Source organism: Delphinapterus leucas, chromosome 10 (assembly GCF_059928025.1).
Source record: "Delphinapterus leucas isolate spDelLeu-1000000601 "Yukka" chromosome 10, BTC_Dleu_Yukka2, whole genome shotgun sequence".
In the NCBI taxonomy this organism is placed as follows: domain Eukaryota; kingdom Metazoa; phylum Chordata; class Mammalia; order Artiodactyla; family Monodontidae; genus Delphinapterus; species Delphinapterus leucas.
Genome location: NC_143138.1, coordinates 89,496,974 through 89,517,135, shown reverse-complemented (window position 1 = coordinate 89,517,135; position 20,162 = coordinate 89,496,974). Strand labels below are relative to the sequence as shown.

The 20,162-nt window shown below is 38.7% G+C and overlaps 1 protein-coding gene and 1 non-coding gene across 14 annotated transcripts in view; one reads left to right on the top strand and one right to left on the bottom strand.

The window, feature by feature from the left end:
- Window positions 1–20,162, bottom strand: part of CHL1 (cell adhesion molecule L1 like) — a 198,607-nt gene that overhangs the window by 113,205 nt on the left and 65,240 nt on the right. The gene's annotated exons all lie outside the window — the stretch shown is intronic.
- LOC115803164 (U6 spliceosomal RNA) lies at window positions 5,838–5,940 on the top strand. Its single transcript, XR_004023834.1, has one exon. It is a non-coding gene; the product is annotated as a U6 spliceosomal RNA (small nuclear RNA).

Below are 20,162 nucleotides of genomic sequence, written 5' to 3'. Positions count from 1 at the left end.
TTAGGAACAATGGTTCGGTATTCCATCAGTATTTGTGGCAACTTTATAGAATATAACTACCCTAAATAATGAGAATCAGCTGTAAATGTTATTGTTTTTAATTATATTTTATAGCATCTCTCATATTTTTGAATTAGTTTGAGAAAAATCTTAATCCATAATAAAAGATTAAACCAAAAATCCAAGGATTAAGTAACCTATTGTCCATAATTTCCTTCACAATATTAATTGTATCAAGTTTCCATGTGTTTAAGGTAAAAAGAAATGAACTTTGCAGCAGTGAATTTTTAATCGCCCAAGTATTACATAAACATTTGTTCCACAACTCCCTTTTAAATGAAAAAATATTTTTTAAGATCATGAAATTAAAGCAAAATAAATGATGCTTATATGTATATACACATATGTAAATATATATATATATATTTTTTTTGCTTGAATTCTAGGCTTTCAGTTCACACATTTCCCCTAGATTGCACTTCAGTGTCATTTAATCTGTGTTCCAATGGAAGAGCTATTGATTAAAGGGATTCAAAAGAATGGAATAGGTATTCTGATAGGTAGGTATTCTAAAATGCTTCTCAGTTTCACAATAAAGCTTATCCCCAGCTCTTTTTAATAACCTGTCTTCTCCATATAAAGATGGTGTTCATGGTCCTGTTGATTTTAAAAAAACTTTAAGGTCCACCCCTGTGAACACAGCCTGACACACAGAGAATACAAAGATGGAACCCCCCCCAATGCGCGTGCGCACACACGCGCGCGCGCGCGCACACACACACACACACATTTGTCAGGAAAATGCTGAGAGCCTTAACAAGTAGAGGCGGGGGGTTGGCTGGGAACTGATCACATCCTCCTACATGGCCCCCTCTGGTGACAAACAGCATTTGTGAAATAGCAGCCCAGGGGTCAGGGTAAAATCTGTGGCAATGGAACTGGACCAAAAAATAGACTCAGAGGAACAGTAGATATGTAACCTTGACCTCATTAGCAGCAAACAGTAACCAACTGCTAATTACCTTATGGCTATATTGTAAACTGATAATGTGTGTATATAAATTGTGTATGTTTGTATATAAATTGTGTATGTATGTAAATTGGGTATGCTTGGCACCTAAAATTTGCAAGTATGTAAATTGGGTATGCTTGGCACCTAAAATTTGCAAGAATTTAATATGATTTAAGTTTAATATGATTTAATATGGTACTAGATTAACCAACACCCTCTAATGGAAAATGAAGGTTAAATCTTAAAGTAGTGATGAACTTTCTGGTGGAAAACATACTAATTGTACCAAGTATATTCACTTAGTCACATTAATTTAGCTTTGTTCTGTCCTGTATTCTGAGGAGGAGATAATTCAATCAGAATCAAAGTAAAATGAAGCTAGCTAGCTAAAGGTTACCAGTAAAATAATACGTATGTTCTTCAAGAACAAAAATAATTCTTTTAGTAGGCACATCACAATAAAAAGGATGCTGTAAGTAAATTAGACAGTTTCTTAGAAATCCAGTTAGTTCCATGTATTGAATATATAACCTGAAGGATTAATTATATCAGAGCAGAGAGTGGCATTTATAACCTCTACAGAAGAAACTTTAGGATAGATTCTAAGATTACAAAGAGATGTCTCCCTCATCTTCCCCAAAGCACAGTTTTATAGCAACAAATAACTACAAAGCCGCATGTCTTCAATGTCTCAGTTCAAGTTTATACAAGAGATGGTGAGAAAACAACCCAAGATATAAGTCTACCAAGTGGCAATTACGGTTTGAACGGAAAAGGAAAGATCTCCAGCATCTAATACATATTGAGTGTCTATGAGTGCCAGGCACAGAGCTAGCATCCAGCGACACAGTGAAAGACAAGACAGACTTCATCACTGACTTAGTAGAATTTATGTTTTAATGATGGCAAAGAGAAATACAAATGAATATAATGGTCATGGTAAGCGTCATGCAAGAGACAAACTGGGTGACGTAACTGAGAATAGGGTAGGCAAGGACATCTTAGGGGGCTTAAAGGAGGTCTCCCTTGGGATATTTATGTTGGAACCAGAATTGTGAAAATGGGGGTAATGAAACTTATGAACTATGTTCATTGTGAATTTTGTTCACACGTTGCTCATTATTATAATTATATTCAATTATGAAAATGGCGAGGAGAAAAAAAAAACTGCCAGAGAGACACATAATGAGCAGAACTATATAAAGTTTCATCACAAGTCTGGAAACACTGCCCCCTCTCACTACAACCATTTTTCTTTCTACCTCAAGCACCAATGCAGAGTCACATAGGTTCATAATCAATAAAGACCACAAAACCAAGAAAAGAAAAATCCCACAGTTTCTGTTGTTAAGTCACTTCCAGAGGATATAAACTGCTCATAATAAAGCTATTATTTATCAAGCCTTGGCTATGTTATATGCATGCTATGTATAGTACTTCATTTAATCCTCACAAGTCAAGAAGGCAAGTGTTATAAACTCTGTTTTGCAGTTGAGTAAACTAAGATAGAGTCTAAATAATTTGTCGGCAGTTACACAGCTGTGGAAGAGTCGGGTTTGTACTCTGAAGCACAGTTGGACCTGTCAGACTGTGATTTTTAACTACTATGCTAGAAAGCAAAATTAAGGAAAGAACTGAAATGATTATCTTCTCTGGCTTACTTTATTCATCCAATCATGTTCCCACTGACTGTACTGAATTTTGCACTCAATTACTTAATTGCAGTATAAAAATAGACTTTGGCTTCCCTGGCGACACAACTTTTACATGCCAGTGATACTTGTAGAGAGAACAGTGGGAGGGACTTCAGATTTCACTGAAATGCCCGAATCAAACAGCTGTAACGATACCTTCCTCAGATAAGAACTATCTTACCTTGTAGTCTGTATTTTTGTTTTGTAGAATTCCACATTTCATCAAGATGCCTGAATGGCAGCTTGATCCAGTTTTGACTTGATCCAGTGTGTAGCATAAAAGATGAAGATGTGATAGTGAAGTCATTATTCTAATTAATATTTCAATCATGCTTGCTAACAGCCTTTTACTTCCAATAGATAAACCAGCTTGCAAAAGGCAAGCACACCCCAAAAGATTTATCTAGGATTTCTCTTCAAACAGGAAATACAACCAGTGTTCAGACTATCTTATTGTGATTGGTCAAAGAATGACATAATAGATTCTGTGATATTTTATACTTAATTTCATTATCTACACTCATGGAATTATAAATAAATCCACATACTCATAAGTTCATAGTTTTCCATTACCACAACGATATATAATTATCTAAAATACAGCCACCGTATTCAGTTATGCCTACCTCAAAATGGGTATTTCAGTCCAATTCGAATTTAAAGAAAAATTAGGAATGTCTGATTAATGATTTGGGGTCTAACGAAGTTAGAGAGAAAAGTCATTCTCAAGATAACATCATTTCCCTGCTTTCTTTTAAATCTATCAGGCCAGGATTTTCTTTTTTTTTTTTTTTTTTTGCGGTACGCGGGCCTCTCACTGCCGTGGCCTCTCCCGCTGCGAAGCACAGGCCCCGGACGCGCAGGCTCAGCGGCCATGACTCACGGGCCCAGCCGCTCCGTGGCACGTGGGATCTTCCCGGACCAGGGGACGAACCCGCGTCCCCTGCATCGGCAGGCGGACTCTCAACCACTGTGCCACCAGGGAAGCCCCAGGATTTTCTTTTAGCAATTTTCTCTGGTCACCCCCATCTCCCCAGTGATATACAATGTCAGGAAGGTAGAAATCATATTTGTCATGTTCTCTGAATAATTTCCAGCTCTGGTCACAGGACGGTTTAAAGTCTGCATATCTCACATGTGTTTTTAATGGTCCAGTATTCATGGCATTGTTATGAGAGTGAATATCTTTACATTGGTAGGACTATACACCATCATTTAAAAATGAGCCAGACTTCAATTCGTTTGGCACAGTTTCTAAAAATTTCCATACAAATATTCCAGTGTTGTTCACATGTACAGATAAGTCAATATGCCAGCAAACGATCACCTCTTTACACTCCTAACATAAACCTTGTGTGAATAAGACATACGTCAACATGACTGAATAATTCATTCACATCCTTGCTTTGCTGTCCTCGTACTACTCAGGGCTCACATTAAATGTCACCTCAGACAGTCCTTCTTAGTTCACTAATCTAATGGTACCCGTCATCCCCTCACAACCTCCTGCTTTATTATTAACAGAATACTTACCAGCGATAACTTTTGTTTAGGCATTTGTTCTTTTTCCCCCCCCTGGTTCTAACCAAGGCCAGTAAACAGCATAAGAACAGAGACTTATATTTCACAAATCATTCCCACTACCTAGCAAAGTACTTGGCACATAAGAAGTATACAATAGGGCTTCCCTGGTGGTGCAGTAGTTGAGAGTCCGCCTGCCGATGCAGGAGACACAGGTTCGTGCCCCGGTCCGGGAAGATCCCACATGCCGTGGAGCGGCTGGGCCTGTGAGCCATCGCCGCTGAGCCTGCGCGTCCGGAGCCTGTGCTCTGCAACGGGCGAGGCCACAACAGTGAGAGGCCCGCATACCAAAAAGAAAAAAAAAAAAAGTATACAATAAATGCTTGTTGAATGATATGTGAGTGGATGAATCAATGTGTGAGAATGGAAACCTGAGAAACACATATGGAAATACATTCATTCATCCAATAAATACCCCATCTTTAGGCATCATTTAATACTGATTTTTAAAAACTTGTATATTATGATGAAGAAGAAAAAATGCCTTTTATACCAGTGGTTCTCAACTGAGTGCAGAGGGGAAGGACATTTCACAATATCTAAAGATGTTTTTACTTATCACAACTGGCAGGGTAATACTGGCATCTACTGGGAGGCCAGGGATGCTGATGCTAAGCATTCAACACTGTGTAAGATAGCACCCTACAAAACAGAAGTACCCAGCCCCAAATTTTAAGAATACTAATGCTTTATACTATTCTCTATTCCTCATAAGAATTTAACTTAACACATATTTATTAGGCAACTACCATATGCTAGTATCAAATTGAATTTCTGTGAAGAAAAATAGACATGTTGTAGATGGATTACAAACAGATTGACTAATAGATAGTTGACTTGCTAGATGGAAAGATAGAGGGATATATGGCTGGATGAATGGGTACTTCATAGATAGATATATGCATATATAAACCAAACTACAGCAGTCACAACACTCCGTGTTGGACTAAAATAAACCATATTAGTGATTGCTAATTGCAGGACATTTATAGTCTTGCTATCATCTTATTGTATCTCCACAGAACATGTTCTTTTTAACAATAAAATATTGGACTGCATAAAAAGATGCACATGAGTTTGGGAAGAGACTGTATGGTCATTTTGACATTATTGCTAATGATATTTGTGAACAGATTGGCCGTAAGTGAGAACCGATCACAAGTTTTTGGTTAGGTGCCCCATGAAGTAAATATAACGTCTTCTTCAAATGAAAGGCATGTGTCTCTTTCCCAAAAACGAGCATCACTGTGACAAGTGAGAAATGTATTAACTATGTAGATGGAATGCTTCTGCATATGATTCGGTAGCAAACTGGAATCTAGGCAAAGACTTTGAGCAGAGGCTTTTCAAAAACAGATGCTCCAATAGTGGAGATTATACTTAGATCACTGGATAGAAAAATTTTATTTCCTTGGAGGTCCTACATTTTACATAGCATGGCCCATAAATCAGGTTATGAGTAGCAAAGGCAGGATTTATAAAAAGGGAGTAGAGGTAGCTTCCTCCAAGTCTTCCTCATTTCCACTATAGTATGGAGGGACCCATAGTGTATGCTTTGGAAGCTCATATATTAAAACTAAAATCATACAGAGAAGATTACCATGGCCCCTTTTTAAGGATGACATGTAAATTTACGAGGTCTTCCACATTTATCAGTGGGATGACATATTCAAAGTGCTAATGATCAACCAAAAATTCTAAGTCCCTCAAGACAATTCTTCAAAATTAAGGAGAAATTAAGACATTCCCAGGTCAATAAAAACTTAACTTGATGCTACCATATCTGTCCCACAAGAAATATTAATGTGACTCCTTCAAGCTGAAATGAAAGGGCACTAGATGTTAAGTTGAATTTACACAGGGGAATAAAAAGCACCAGTAAAGGAAAATATAGGACACTGTATATGTATTTTTTTTTTTTTTTTTTTTTTTTTTGCGGTACGCAGGCCTCTCACTGTTGTGGCCTCTCCCGTTGCGGAGCACAGGCTCCGGACGCGCAGGCTCAGCGGCCATGGCTCACGGGCCCAGCCGCTCTGCAGCACGTGGTATCTTCTCGGACCGGGGCACGAACCCGTGTCCCCTGCGTCGGCAGGTAGACTCTCAACCACTGCACCACCAGGGAAGCCCTATATGTATTTGTTATAGCTCTTTTTTCCTCTTGATTAAAAGATAATGACATGAAGCAATAATTATAAAACTGTATTGATGAGCTTACATTGTATAAAGATGTGATCTGTATGACAATAACAGCACAAAGCAGAGAGGAGATAACAGGAATATACTGGGGCAAAGGTTCTGTATACTATTATTTAGTATTAATCTGATACATTGTTTTAGGTCAGACTAATAGTAATCCTCAGGGCAACCATTAAGAAAATAAAATTTTAAATACAGAAAAAGAAGTAACAAGGGAAGTAAAATGATACACTAGCAATTATTTAACACAAAAGAAGGTACTAAGGGAGGAGTAGAAAAACAAAAAAATTGACAGAAAAGATAGCAAAATGCTAGATGTCAATTCTACTGTATCAGTAATTACATTAAATGTAAATGGATTCAACACTAAATTGAAAGCAGAGCTTAAAGAAAATTTTCCAGCCAGATGTTGTTCAGAAGTGAAAAACTTCTGATTCAAAAATGTTTATAGGCTGAAAGTAAAAGGAAGAAAAAGTAACCGAAACAGATCTTGGGTGGCTATGCTACCATTAGACAAAACAGACTTTAAGAAAAACATTGTTACTAAAGACAAAGAGGGACATTCTTTATAATGCTAGTAAGTCAACCCGTCAGAAGATATAACAATTATAAACTAAGTGTACCTTAAAACAGAGTCCAAATACACAAGATTAAAAATGGACAGAAATGAAGGGAGAAATAGACAATTCAACAATAATAGTTGGAAATTTCAATACTTCACTTTCAATAATGGATAAAATAACTAGGCAGAAGATCAACAAGGAAATTGAAGATCCAGAAGTTTCCATGGGCTTTTGTGGAAGGACACAGGAAGAGCTGAATAGAAAACCACAGAGACACTATACCAGGATAGAGTAAACCTGTATTAGTATGAGTTCTCCAGAGAAACAGAACCAACAGGATATGTATATATGCATATAGATGTAGGTACAGATATACAGAGATTTATTTTGAGAAACTGGATCACACAATAGTGGGGCTTCTTAAATCCCATTTGTGCACAGTAAGCTAAGAGGCTGGAGACTCAGGAATGAGTTGCAGTTTGAGCCCACAGGCCGTCTGCTGGCAGACTTCCTTCTTGCCATCAGGCAAGGTCAGACTCTGTTCTATAAAAGCCGTCAACTGATTGCATGAGGCCCACCCACATCACAGAGGTCAATCTGCTTTACTTAATGTTCACCAATTTAAATGTTAATCTCATCCAAAAAAATACCTTCACAGAAACACCTAAAATAATGTGCGACCAAATATCTGGGCACTGTGGCTTAGCCAATTTGACACATAAAATTAACCATTGCAGGCTCCAGTGATGAGTTGGACAGATGATATGGCTAAGACTCAGAGGGGCCTAGCACCACGTATGGCTGTTAGCACAACTCAAGTCATCTTGGGCTCTTACATTTTCTCCTGTGCTTCCTCTGACCCTACCCAGGACTGTACTGGGCAGTAAATCACTTCTGTTACAAAGGGCTTTGTAGTTACTAGGTATCATTTAATAATCATTAGGACCAGATGGCCTCTATGCTCTGTTAGTCCCGTTAGTCCCCAAACAATGATGACAACTTGTACTGACTATTCCCCCCAGCCACAAAACTACTGATAGTTACCCATTCATAAATCCTGACTTACGAATTCACGTCCTGTTTCCAAGCACCTATCCCTATACCCTAGGTTAACTATAACATTATCCCAATGGCCCACTGGCAGTGTGGAACGCAGCTGCAAATGCTTCCAGATCTGTGTCTGCCCAATCCCACCCTGTGAGTAAATCACCCTCCCTCATTTTTCAGTCTCATGATGCATGTTCAGTTTGGTGGGCACTTTTTGTTCCCCCTGTCCTCCAACACACCACTTAACAAAACTTGAGGTGCAGAATCAAAACCAGAGGATTTCTGGGCCCTGGTAGTGCAAAAGAACCAGCAGAATCACAATTTTGCCAGCCTCATAATTTACAACAGCCTGGGGTGCTGGTCATGACTGGGTGACTTAGACATTACATGCTAACCGCAGGGCATGATGGCGAGAGCAAGAAAGGAATCAGAAGACAGCACAGGCCTGATCACTTGGCTATGAGCCCCTTTCTAGGCACCCATGGAGCCATGTAAATTCCCAGGCTCTTTGGCAATTTCTTGGGGAGTAGAAGTCTAAAAAGGAATAAGTGCAACACTGAACAATTGCTAAGGAGACTAAGATACTCAAAACGGTTAAGGTTTTACAACCTGAACACTACTGAAATTTTGGACTAGATAATTCTTTGCTTTGGAGAGATATCCTGCGCATTGCACAACGTGTAGGAGCATCACTGACCTCTACCCATGAGAGACCAGTAGCACCCTTTCCTTTCCCAAGTTGTGACAATCAACAATCTCTCCATTGTCAGATACTCCCTGAGGGGCAAAATCACTCCAGATGAGAACCACTAGGTTAGAGAATGTGATATTCTTAATTGGAAAATTCTCTAGCCAAGAGTTTTATATATTGTGTGTGTATGTGTGTATATACATCCGTATGTGTGTGCACACGTTTGTACGTGTGTGTGTATGAGTGACAGGGAGGACGGGCACTTATTATTAGTTAACTCCTAAAACCAGGGAGGAAAAAGATTGCCATCTATAACCCATGAGAGAAGAGTATGTATTAAACTACCCATCTAACCAACACACCAAAGTTCTTGCAGTTGAACTCTTTACCCTTCACTGATCCCTCATAGGAAAAGTCATTTATTTATTGATTATAGTCGAGGTGACAGTTTCCATCACCCCCTGACTCTCGACTCTTGTGCCATTCTTCAATGCTTGCCTTTAGACAGATTCAGGCTCTCTTTCTCAGATCCTGCTCGCATGAGGTAAATATACCAGAAGGAGTTCTGAACCAGCTTTACCAGTAATGAAAATATTTCATCATTTTAATTCTTATCTAGCTTATTTTGTAGGTCCTTCAGTTTGCCATTAATGATAAAATGATTTGCCACAGATTATTTCCTTCTTTTAAGAAGAAAATTTTCTTTTTTTTAAGAAGACTGAGTTTCAATTTTCTTGACAAATTTTGCTAGAAAAAGGTTTATATACCATCCATGTCAACACAACAGTCTCTTGAAAAAACCCTGCAAAATCTCCCATTCTTTTAAGTACAAATTGTCATCACTGTTGCTGAAATTAAGTCTTACTCTATCAATAACATTTTAAAATCTATTTTAAAATTTTATCTTAATTCTGACTTAGCAAAATATTCCATAGACCCATAGAGCACCAGTATAGACCTCTTTTTATTTATTTCTATTTTCTTTTTGTCTAGTGGAAATCTGATTTTATCCAAACATAAGCATAGTCAGCAGTTTAGAAAAAACACTGGACAATGTGAAATAAAGGACTATATTTTTATGCAGTGGTTTTATACTCAGTAGGAAAAAAAAGGGCATTAACACATTTTCAAGGGACTTCGCAAGTGCAATTTTTTCCCTTGGCTCAGCATTTCATTTTTACAGGATCTATTAATCAAGTCTAAGCAGCCTTTAAATCCCCAGTCCCTACTTCAGGTTGTTTCACAACTGCTGCCCTCTTCTCCCTTTGTCTCTAGTACTATCTTCCTCTTTCTCTATTGTTTTATCTCAGCTCTTTGCTCTACTCCTTCAATCATCCCCGTCTACCATCCTTTGAGAACAGCAGCCATCAATTTCCAAAACCATACAAGGACTAACGTTTATACTTTTGAAGGGAATTCACTGAATAATAAAGATCATTTAAGAAATGCCAGGAAAAATTGATCACTCCAGAATTTAGAGCAACCAGTCCAGACTGGAGAGAGAAAAAAAGGAAAAAGAAGACAAATTCATCTTTGTTATTTATCGTATTTGAATATTAAAACTCACAGAATCTAAGAAGTGTTTAACTTAATTGAGAAGAGACCAGCTATAGAAAATAGCTCCCCCTTAATTACAGTAAACCTTTTAAGAAGCTAAAGGTATGTAAAAAGATGTATAAGATTAAAAAAATAGTACAGCGATAAAAGGAACCACGTATCTCCTTCACTAGGAAATTGTTAGACCAAAATTTTTTCACTATTTCACTAAAGTGGAAAACCAAGTTAAGTGGTTGGCTATTTTCTTCTCTGTCCTTATCCTTAAAAGTAACTGAAAAATTCCCAAGTACCTAAAGGCTAAACATCATTAATCTATTTTTCTCAGACACCTGTCATAATTCTGAATGTTGTTATTCTATAGGTGCATTTTATTCATGTCCCCATAAAAATACTAAGATCTGGGCATGAGAAATACAGAGAAATCAGAGCAATCCCAACTTGATTGAAACCATTTAAAAGCCAAGGGCAAATCCAAGCTTCCTGTTTTTTTCTTCCACAACAAGACTCAAAATAATGCCATTTCTTGCTTTGTTCCTATCCTTGATAGAGTTCAGATACTAAAACATTACTTCCTGTCTGAGATTTGCAGACTGCCATTCATAACATCATAAAATACCACTTTTATTGAGTAACTCTGTGTGTACCTCTGCAAGGAAACAGTCTCTTCCTTAGGTCCAATATCCCAAATCTACCATTATGCTTCTTGAAGTGACAGAAAACTGCTTTCAAATACAATTTCTACCCTGCCTTTTTATAGATACTGTAAAAAAAAAAAAAAAAAGCAGCAAATCAAAGGGGAAAACAGGTTAATTTTATGCCAATCACGAAACCTGGTGACAGGTGCTGCCATATGTTGCGACAAGATCTCTTGACCATGGGTCATCGCTTTGAAAGCAACTAGAGAATGTCTTGCAGTACTGTGACACACAGAAAGGCCCCCCGGGATCTCATGCAAAGAGGTGGGTATGAAATTAACTCGTGGCATCATGGTATTTTCCAAACATGACAGCTCCCAGATCAGTAGCCAGTTAAGCACAGTGGGGATTGTTGGGCAAGCGGCGGGGGTGGGGGGGAACTTCGGCATCTAGTAAACAATTTCAGTGGAGTCTCTGGTGAGCCCTAAGAAAAAACCATCCCCAGACAGATGTCTAGAAAGGTTAAAGTCATAGAAGGCGGTGGGCAAATATCAACACATTAAGTTAAGCTAAGTAACTCTGTTTTGGACAGTCCCCTAATTTTACTCTGCTTCCTGGACCAGTTTCCACAGAGAAGATGGACAAAGTATTCAGTATGACGATTTTGAAGAGCTCTTTATTTCTTCCCTGAATTAGAACAAGAGTTTCAGTCATGAGTTGAGGAAGTACTGAAGCAACCACGCTTCCTCCCAACACACACACACACACACAAGCGTGCACACGAATGCGCGCACGTGCACGCGCACACACACACAAATTCCAAAACTGGAACTTTAACAATTGTGTTACATGTGCAAATGTAAAATCTCATTATAGAAAATAAAGATGTTAAAAGAGCACAGCAAAACACTTGCATCATATAATAAATGCATGTGTCGCAGGCTTACTTTACTGACTTCTGAGTTAATTCCCTTTACTACACCATTTCCAAATGTCACGTCAAAGGTAACAGGTGGAAATGGGCAAATACAGAGTAGGAAGAATGAGCAAATTTAGCATCTAGAAATATAGCCACCTAAACCAGGTATTTATTTTCTTTGAATTCCTAGCATAAAAACAAGACTTTTGCACAATTTTCATAGTACGTTTTAAGAGAAACAAATCATAAGCACAGTGATTGTAGTTTGAAATACGAGCAATTTTTGGTCCTGAAAGCATAAGTTACATAGGAATATGAATGTGGTAGGGAGCGAGAAATTACATGGTATTGAATGCTATGTTCTTCTGTCAACAGGCAAATTAAGTGTATTAATGTTATGTGTGTATACAAAGAGAGACTATTAAACTCTAGTTTCACAATCTGGGCGCTAGTTACTAATTCCTAGTTCTTTATTTTACTTTTTTAAATACAAACTTTCCTCAGAATTACTTTACAATCCTAGTATGTGGACATTACCATTTAATTCTAGGACTGGGAATACCTTAATTATCAAATAATATCCTTCAGTTTCCAAGCACATGTTTAACACATTTTAAGACCAGTAAGCATTCAGCACATATTAGAAATGATTTCCTGGAATGACTATATATGTAACCAACACTACATAACACATACTATGTGCCAGGCACTGTTCTAAGAACTTTTTAAGTAATTCACTGAATCGTAATAAAACAATCCTCTGAGGTACGTACTATAATTATCTCTAACGTTCAGATGAGATAACACGGAAGCAGAGAAGATAAGCCATTTTAAACACATCTACAGCTAATACGTGGACTGCTCTACAACTGAACCAGAATCCAGGCTCTTAACCTCCATGTCATGATGCCATGAAAGTCCTTTCCAGATCAGGGCTCAACAACCTTTCCAGTCATGACGTTTTCCCTGGGACTTAAGTTCTTTTTGTTATCGCCATTTAAATTTCATGGACTAAGAGAATGGAGTCACTGAATTCCGTTAGTTGTAACTACACCACCAGTGTGATAAAACACCAACTTTCTTTCAAGCAGGTTAAATTCTTCTGCATCCCCAGCCCACCATCGCCCCCCCCCGCAACATCTCCAAAGCAAGACTCTAACAGCCTTAATGTTTTAACGACTCCAGCCTTCAGAACAAGATAATTCACTCAACATATTTTACTGAGTAACTACAATGTATATACATTATATATATATATTATATGCATTAAATAGAGTAGTGAATTAAACAGACATGATCTTTACCTTTCACATTTTATTTTGGTGAGGAAAATATATATTCATTGTCATGATTACTTTTATAACGTAAAATTTATTTGTAAAAGAATGGTATAAATAGGTGACTTATTTGAACTTTGAAGTCCAGTAGGTCTTCAACTCTAACTCCTCTGATTACTAGGTTTTAGAACTTGAATTACGTTCTTAACCTTTCAAATTCACAGTTTTCTCAACTATAAAAAGGGAGTAATAGTGCTTTAAAGATGAAATGAGATTAAGTATAAAATGCCTGGCATTTTATAGAAAATTAGAAAATTGCTTGGCACATATATATTCAATTAATAGTATCTTTACATCATTGCTAATAATGTTTAAATTTTACACATGCATCCTTTTATGTAAGTTTATCTTTTCACAAGTGTTCTTTTCAGACTAAGAACTATCCTTTTGAATAGTAGTAATGGCCTTTTTTCAATTTCAGGAAATAAAGATTTCTCATGATAAAACAGTAAGCTTATTAAATTCCCCATTCAACAGTCTTATGAATACATAAACAATTAGACTACTGGAAAAAAGACAACACACCTGGTCTCTAGGTGTCCACTGTTCCCTGCCCATGACACCATGCAAACCATCTGTTGGCTCTTTCTGCAGCAAAATACTGAATATTTCACTACACTGACAAAATTGTGTCATTCTACATGGCAACTAAAACAATTCATAACATACGTTTTTTATCGCAGACATGAAGCAAACCTGGACCCACTCTTGCCATCAATACACATAAACAGAAATAAGAATGTAATATTGTGGAAGTTAAAAGCACTCACAAATAACTGGAAAGCAAGTAGGATAGTTGCTTTTGTTCTGCAATGATAGATTTATTTTTTCAATCGGACGATGGAAATCTGACCAATGAATAGTAAGTTTAAAAAACAAATTAGGGCTTCCCTGGAGGCGCAGTGGTTAAGAATCCGCCTGCCAATGCAGGGGACACGGGTTCGAGCCCTGGTCCGGGAAGATCCCACATGCCGCGGAGCAACTAAGCCCGTGTGCCACAACTACTGAGCCTGCGCTCTAGAGCCCGTAAGCCACAACTGCTGAAGTCCACGTGCCTAGAGTCCATGCTCCACAACAAGGGAAGCCACCACAATGAGAAGCCCGTGCTCTGCAGTGAAGAACAGACCCCACTCGCTGCAACTAGAAGAAGCCCGCACACAGCAACCAAGACCCAACGCAGCCAAAAATAAATAAATTAATTTAAAAAAAAACAAATTACTTTAAGGTAGCAAAATACATTCTTAGGATATTAGTATGATACTACATAATGAGTCATGCAGTGAGCGAGAGCCTGGCCCAGCCCTACGAGCCAACAGCTAAGTAAACTTGGGCCACCACTGATCCTGCCTGCCCTCCCCCAATCTAAGGGGTAGTTTCATTATTAGCAAATGGGTAGAATCATCCCAACCAGCACCTACTGCGTGCACAGTGCCATGTTAGGCACTGAAGATACAGTGGTGAGCGAGACCAGCCTGGAGCCTGTGTTAACAGGATCTACTACCTAAGTTGCTTAGTCAGAAAAGGGAGGTACTTCTTTCTCATAAAATGCTGAGGCTAAGTTATATGGTCCACTAGAAAGACACATGAAGATGCTACAAGGATCACAGCGGTTTATACAGAAAACTTCAGAAATTAAATATCAGTATTTCTTGCACATTAGCAATTGGGTAAATCCTCATATAAATGAAAGAAACACAGAAAAATTGGGCATTGACTGAGGCAAAACATACCTGTACTTCCCCAACTGGAGGAAAATTTTTTTTCAATTACAGATGAGTTAGATACTCCTGAAAATGGCCAAAAATATTCTATTTAAAATTTGAAAACCACGGTAGGGGAATCTAAAACCAAATAATGTGCCGTTTCCAGTGAAAGGGAGCTATTGGTAGCACGTACCTCACACTCAGGTTAAAAAAATAAATAAACCAAACAATGATTTCAACAGAAAGTTCTATTCCAGTATCTGGGTTTAGAAGCTTGTGGGTTGGTGAACTTGAAAATCAGTTCTTTCCTCATTTAACTCATTTGAATAGTGGGTACATTTATTCTGCTTATCTAAAGACAGCTTTAGTTGGCTTAATAGTTTTGAATGTTAATTTGAGCATGGTTTAACCTAGGCAAACTCATTTATATTGGAATAGTGATGTATATGAATAGTACCCAAAATGTATGTGTGTGTGCACAATGCTTTACAGGGATCAGAAATTCCATGTGAAACAGTACTCTGTCCAAATTTGCTCTTTCCAAATTGGTAGCCATTAGCCACATATACTAGTTACATTTACATTAATTAATTTAAATTTTAATTTTAATTAAAATGAAACAGAATTAACAATTTAATTTCTCAGTCACACTAGTCACACTTCAAGTGCTCAACAACCACATGTGACTTCAGGTTACCATATCGGACCAGGCAGATACAGAACATTTCTATCACTGAAGAAAGTTCTATTGGGCAGATCTGGTGTGGACATTCGTTTATTTTCATTCATACATTCATTCGTACTCATTTTGGGTTCTTTGCACCACAAATATTAAGTACTTACCATGTGTCCAGCCAAAGGCTAAGCCCTGAGACACAATGGTGAGCAAATATATTGTTCCAATTACCACGGAGCTTACATTCCTATGGGGTGAATAGACATTAAATAATCACGCAAATAAAGATAAAACTGAAAATATGGTAAGTGCAAAGAAGGAGATGGAAGAGGTGCTATTTTAGAGGGAGGAGATCCATCTACCCAGCAAAGATGACTCTGAAGTGACAAGTGACTTGAGCTAAGGTAGGATGTCCAGGAGCTAGTTTGGCAAAGAGGCAAGAGAGTGTAGTGGGCACAGATACATGAGCATGTGCAAAGGCTCTATGGTCAGGCGGGCCTGGAGAAAATGAGGAAGGTAAAGGTCAGTGGATGGGAGTATGTGAAGAGAGGGGGGATGTGTTCACAGTTGAGCCTGCAAGTTACTTAGGTTTGTATTACTGAAGCTTTGTAAACCATGTAAAGAGCTTGTCTTTACCCAATAGAAATTAATTTTAAGGCACGCCAAGTAATGTCAAGCAGAAGGACGGTATGATCAACTTTGTATTTCAGAAAGAATCTCTATGTAGAGTATGAGGAACTACCATATGGGCAAGAGTATATAAGAACAGTTAGGAGACACGTCCATGCATATTATCATCCTGCCACCTCGAGTTTAAATATAGACAGATCATAATTTAAAATCAAGATGCATCCATACTTAGACAGCTAAATTTTTGAAAGATGTTATTATAATAGAAAACATAAACCTAACATCAAACTCATGGATCCGATAATTTCCTAACATACGCAATTTCACCCATCCACAGAAGACAACGGGAAAGGGAAGCGACAGGGAATAATGTGAATATGCTGAATTTAGCTCCCACCAGTATCGATGAGGCTTAATGGCCGAACAATGAAGGTGCAGAGAGGACCCAGCTCCTGAATGAGATTAAAGGAGATGAGGGAGCCTGAGGAGAAAGTGATGAAGTTTGGGAGTCATAATTATCTCAAAGAAATTAAAGAGCTTAAATACTTGTGGGGAAAAGGCAGCCAAACTAAAACATATTGATTCAGGTTCTTGGAGGAGGAACGCTGAATGTGGTCACAGGAGGGGCAAACTCTTTTTAGTCGTGAAAAAGCCACTAAGCAAATTCTAGCTATTGTACACTCAGCAACACCAGAAAGACTGAAAAATGCACAGAACTTCCATGTAGTGCTTGATTTACTATGACCTCCTCACTGTTCCTAGAGTATGTGCCAAACTTTCTTTCCTAAAATCTTTGCCACTGCTGTTCACCTCACTGGAATGGCTCCTTCCCAGATACTCACACAGCTACTACTCTTATCCAATGTTAAATCAGAGAGGCCTTCCTTGGCTATCATATTTAACAGTGGCCCATGTCCCCGCTTTTACTTTTCTTAATAGGAAATATCACCACCTGACACTATTACCTCTTCATTGGTTTGGCTATTTGTTACCTCCCTAGGTTAGACTATAACTCCCATAAAGGCAGAAATCTGTCTTGTTCATCTCTGTATCCCCAGCACCAAATGCCTGGCAATCATACGAGTGCAGTAAGTACTGGGTGAATGAATGCTTGAATGAATGAGAGGATGTGTTGAGTCGAGAGTACAAATCCAGCGGTCAGTCATCTTTGGAACGTTTATCACAAAATGTGCTGATTGCTACTTTGAACTCGTTCAACATAAACTCTTGCCTGATCTTGTAACGTCTTTTCCACAATGCAAACAACTCCACAGCCTTTCTAGTTATGAGACTGAAAAGCCTCTCCTGCCTTTGTTGGCTTCTTGCAGTTGAGTGTCATGGCTAACACGTTAACTTCCTACATAAGCTACCTGAGGGAAGAATCTATGTCTACCTCTTCTTCCTATGTCCGCGGAACCAAAACACAGCATTTTGTAATGAAAGGAATTTGTGTTCTTGAAATGTTTCTGAGAGGGAAACTGCAAAGGGGAAATAAAAGAAGGCTTGAAATGTATGAATTAGAAATATATCTATTACTAGGACTTCCCTGGTGGTCCAGTGGTAAAGAATCTGCCTTCCAATGCAGGGTACCTGGGTTCGATCCCTGGTCAGGGAACTAGGATCCCACGTGCCATGGGGCAACTAAACCCATGTGCCACAACTACTGAGCTTACGCACCCTGGAGCCCGTGCGCCACCACTAGAGAGGGAAAACCCTCATGCCACTAGAGAGAAGCCCAAGCAGACCACGCGCCATAACAAGAAGATCCCACATGCCTCAACAAAGATCCCATGTGTGGCATCTAAGACCCAACACAGCCAAAAAAAAAAAAAAAAGAGGAGAAATGTATCTATTACTAAACCTAAGACTTGGAAGAAGACCATAAAATCCATTCAGAAATGCCAAAGAACAGTGTATTGATAGGAATAAAAAACAAAATTATGAATTGGAAATACATATATCACTACCCCTAAGGCTTGGAAGAGTACAAGAGTACCTGCAAATTTCACAAAAAACAAGGTAATGAGAGAAATAAAACAACTACAGCAACAAATATAGATACATCCTGAGGCTTTGAAAAGAATAAATTTCCCCAATATTTTTGGTATTGCTACATGTGCTTGTACAAATAAAATTTTTTAAATAACACTAGCAATATTATGGTAAAGTAAAAAAAAAAACAATGGCAATTTAAAAGTAATTAATAGGTGTAAGAATTCCGTGTATTTAAGGCAACTGATAAAATTATTTATATGCATATTATTTATGAATATAAAATTGTATTTGCCCAATTCTGCTGAAATCCTGCTACATTTGCAGAAAATGTCTACTGTATGATTTCACAGCTAGCACATATCAAAACAGTGTTTTATCACAATGTGATTTTTAATAGCTAGAGATATGACTACCAAATAGAAATGTCGCAAAAACATGATCTCCACTTAACATGAAAGACGACTTTCATAAGAGTGCTTCGAACACAGCACGCATACGAAAGGAAGAACCACGATGCATCCATAACACACAATACTCTCACCACATTCAATGTTCACTTTGATTTCCCTTTCCTGTCTCCATTGTTCCTCTTCACCTCTTTGTCAGATAACGTTATCACACATTTCCCAACTTCTACAGCTTAGCATGAAAGTATCAGCCTTAGCAGCTCTGCATCCCTGGATTTCTATTTATGCCAACGTCCATTCAAAGTTAAAAATTGTGACAGTTTCTCCACCCTCACACATTCCCTGTATTTCATCTCATGGGAATTTCTGCTTGGTAAATGTATCAAGCAGACTTCTGTGATCTCCCCGTCAACCACTCCGCCTATGACTAGCTAGAAAAAAATCAGTGGGCACAAGGGGTCTACATGCAGGGAAAAGAGAATAGAAGGCCTCACGGAGTTCTCTAATCCAGCTGTGATTGGTTTATCAAGGATTCTCACCTAGGTTGGAACATTCGCATGAAATGATTTCACTTTTTTCTTCAAACGTTGCTTTCAACAGTACTTTGCCAAATTCTGCTTCCCACCACTCTATATGCTGTCTTACTCCATAAGCCTCAAGTCACTCTTTATCACTGAATACCAGGCTGGTTCAGAACGCTCCCTCCTTCTCCACTTCTGGCCAGAACTACGCTGGAAGGAGCTGGAATGAGGAGAGCAAAGACATCGCTTCTTTTATTCCTCCTCTCTCTCTAGCATCCTGGAATTCGAACTGATGCTTCTAGCCTGGATCTTCCGTTGTGTCGGCTCCTGAACAGGCCCCTGGCACTCCCACCTCTACCCAGTTTCCACCCCTAAGTACAGAGCCCAGACCCTCTTGTTGCTGTTGTCAATGTGCTCCTAGCCACCCCCCAGGGGGAGGTACCAGCTACTTAATACAATGTCCGTTTGATAGATGGGACATTTCAGGCACCCTGCTAGGCCCAATGGTGAAAGTCTGGGCTGCTTTACCGGGTCCACCCTACCCTCTCCCCTCAGTTTGCTCCTGCCCTGCTCACATCAGCACAGTAGGAGATCAGGAAGTCATCACTGATTCGGGTAACAGGGAACAAACTGCCGGTCTCCCATCTTTCAGGCATATCAATCTGCGCGAATGTGTCATTGACCCCTTCACTTGGCTTTAGAAAGGCAAAAGCGCTACAGAGAGAATCCCCTCTTACCACCGACAGTGTACATTGCGCAAGGCTAAAACATTTCAAAGAGCCCCTCTCACCCTCCTGGCCCTGAATCGTGCTGTGTACAAGCTGGGCAGCTGAAGTAATGGTTGGGGAAATCTGGCTTCTTCTTTCAGCTCTTGGAAACCCCCTGCGTGGTATACTACTGTAACAGAGCAGGACTCTATGAAGCCTTCCTACAGTAGACCCCCACTCATGTCCTCCACCTGCCTTTTGTTTGTTAAAAAAAAAAAAGATTAGTCAAAG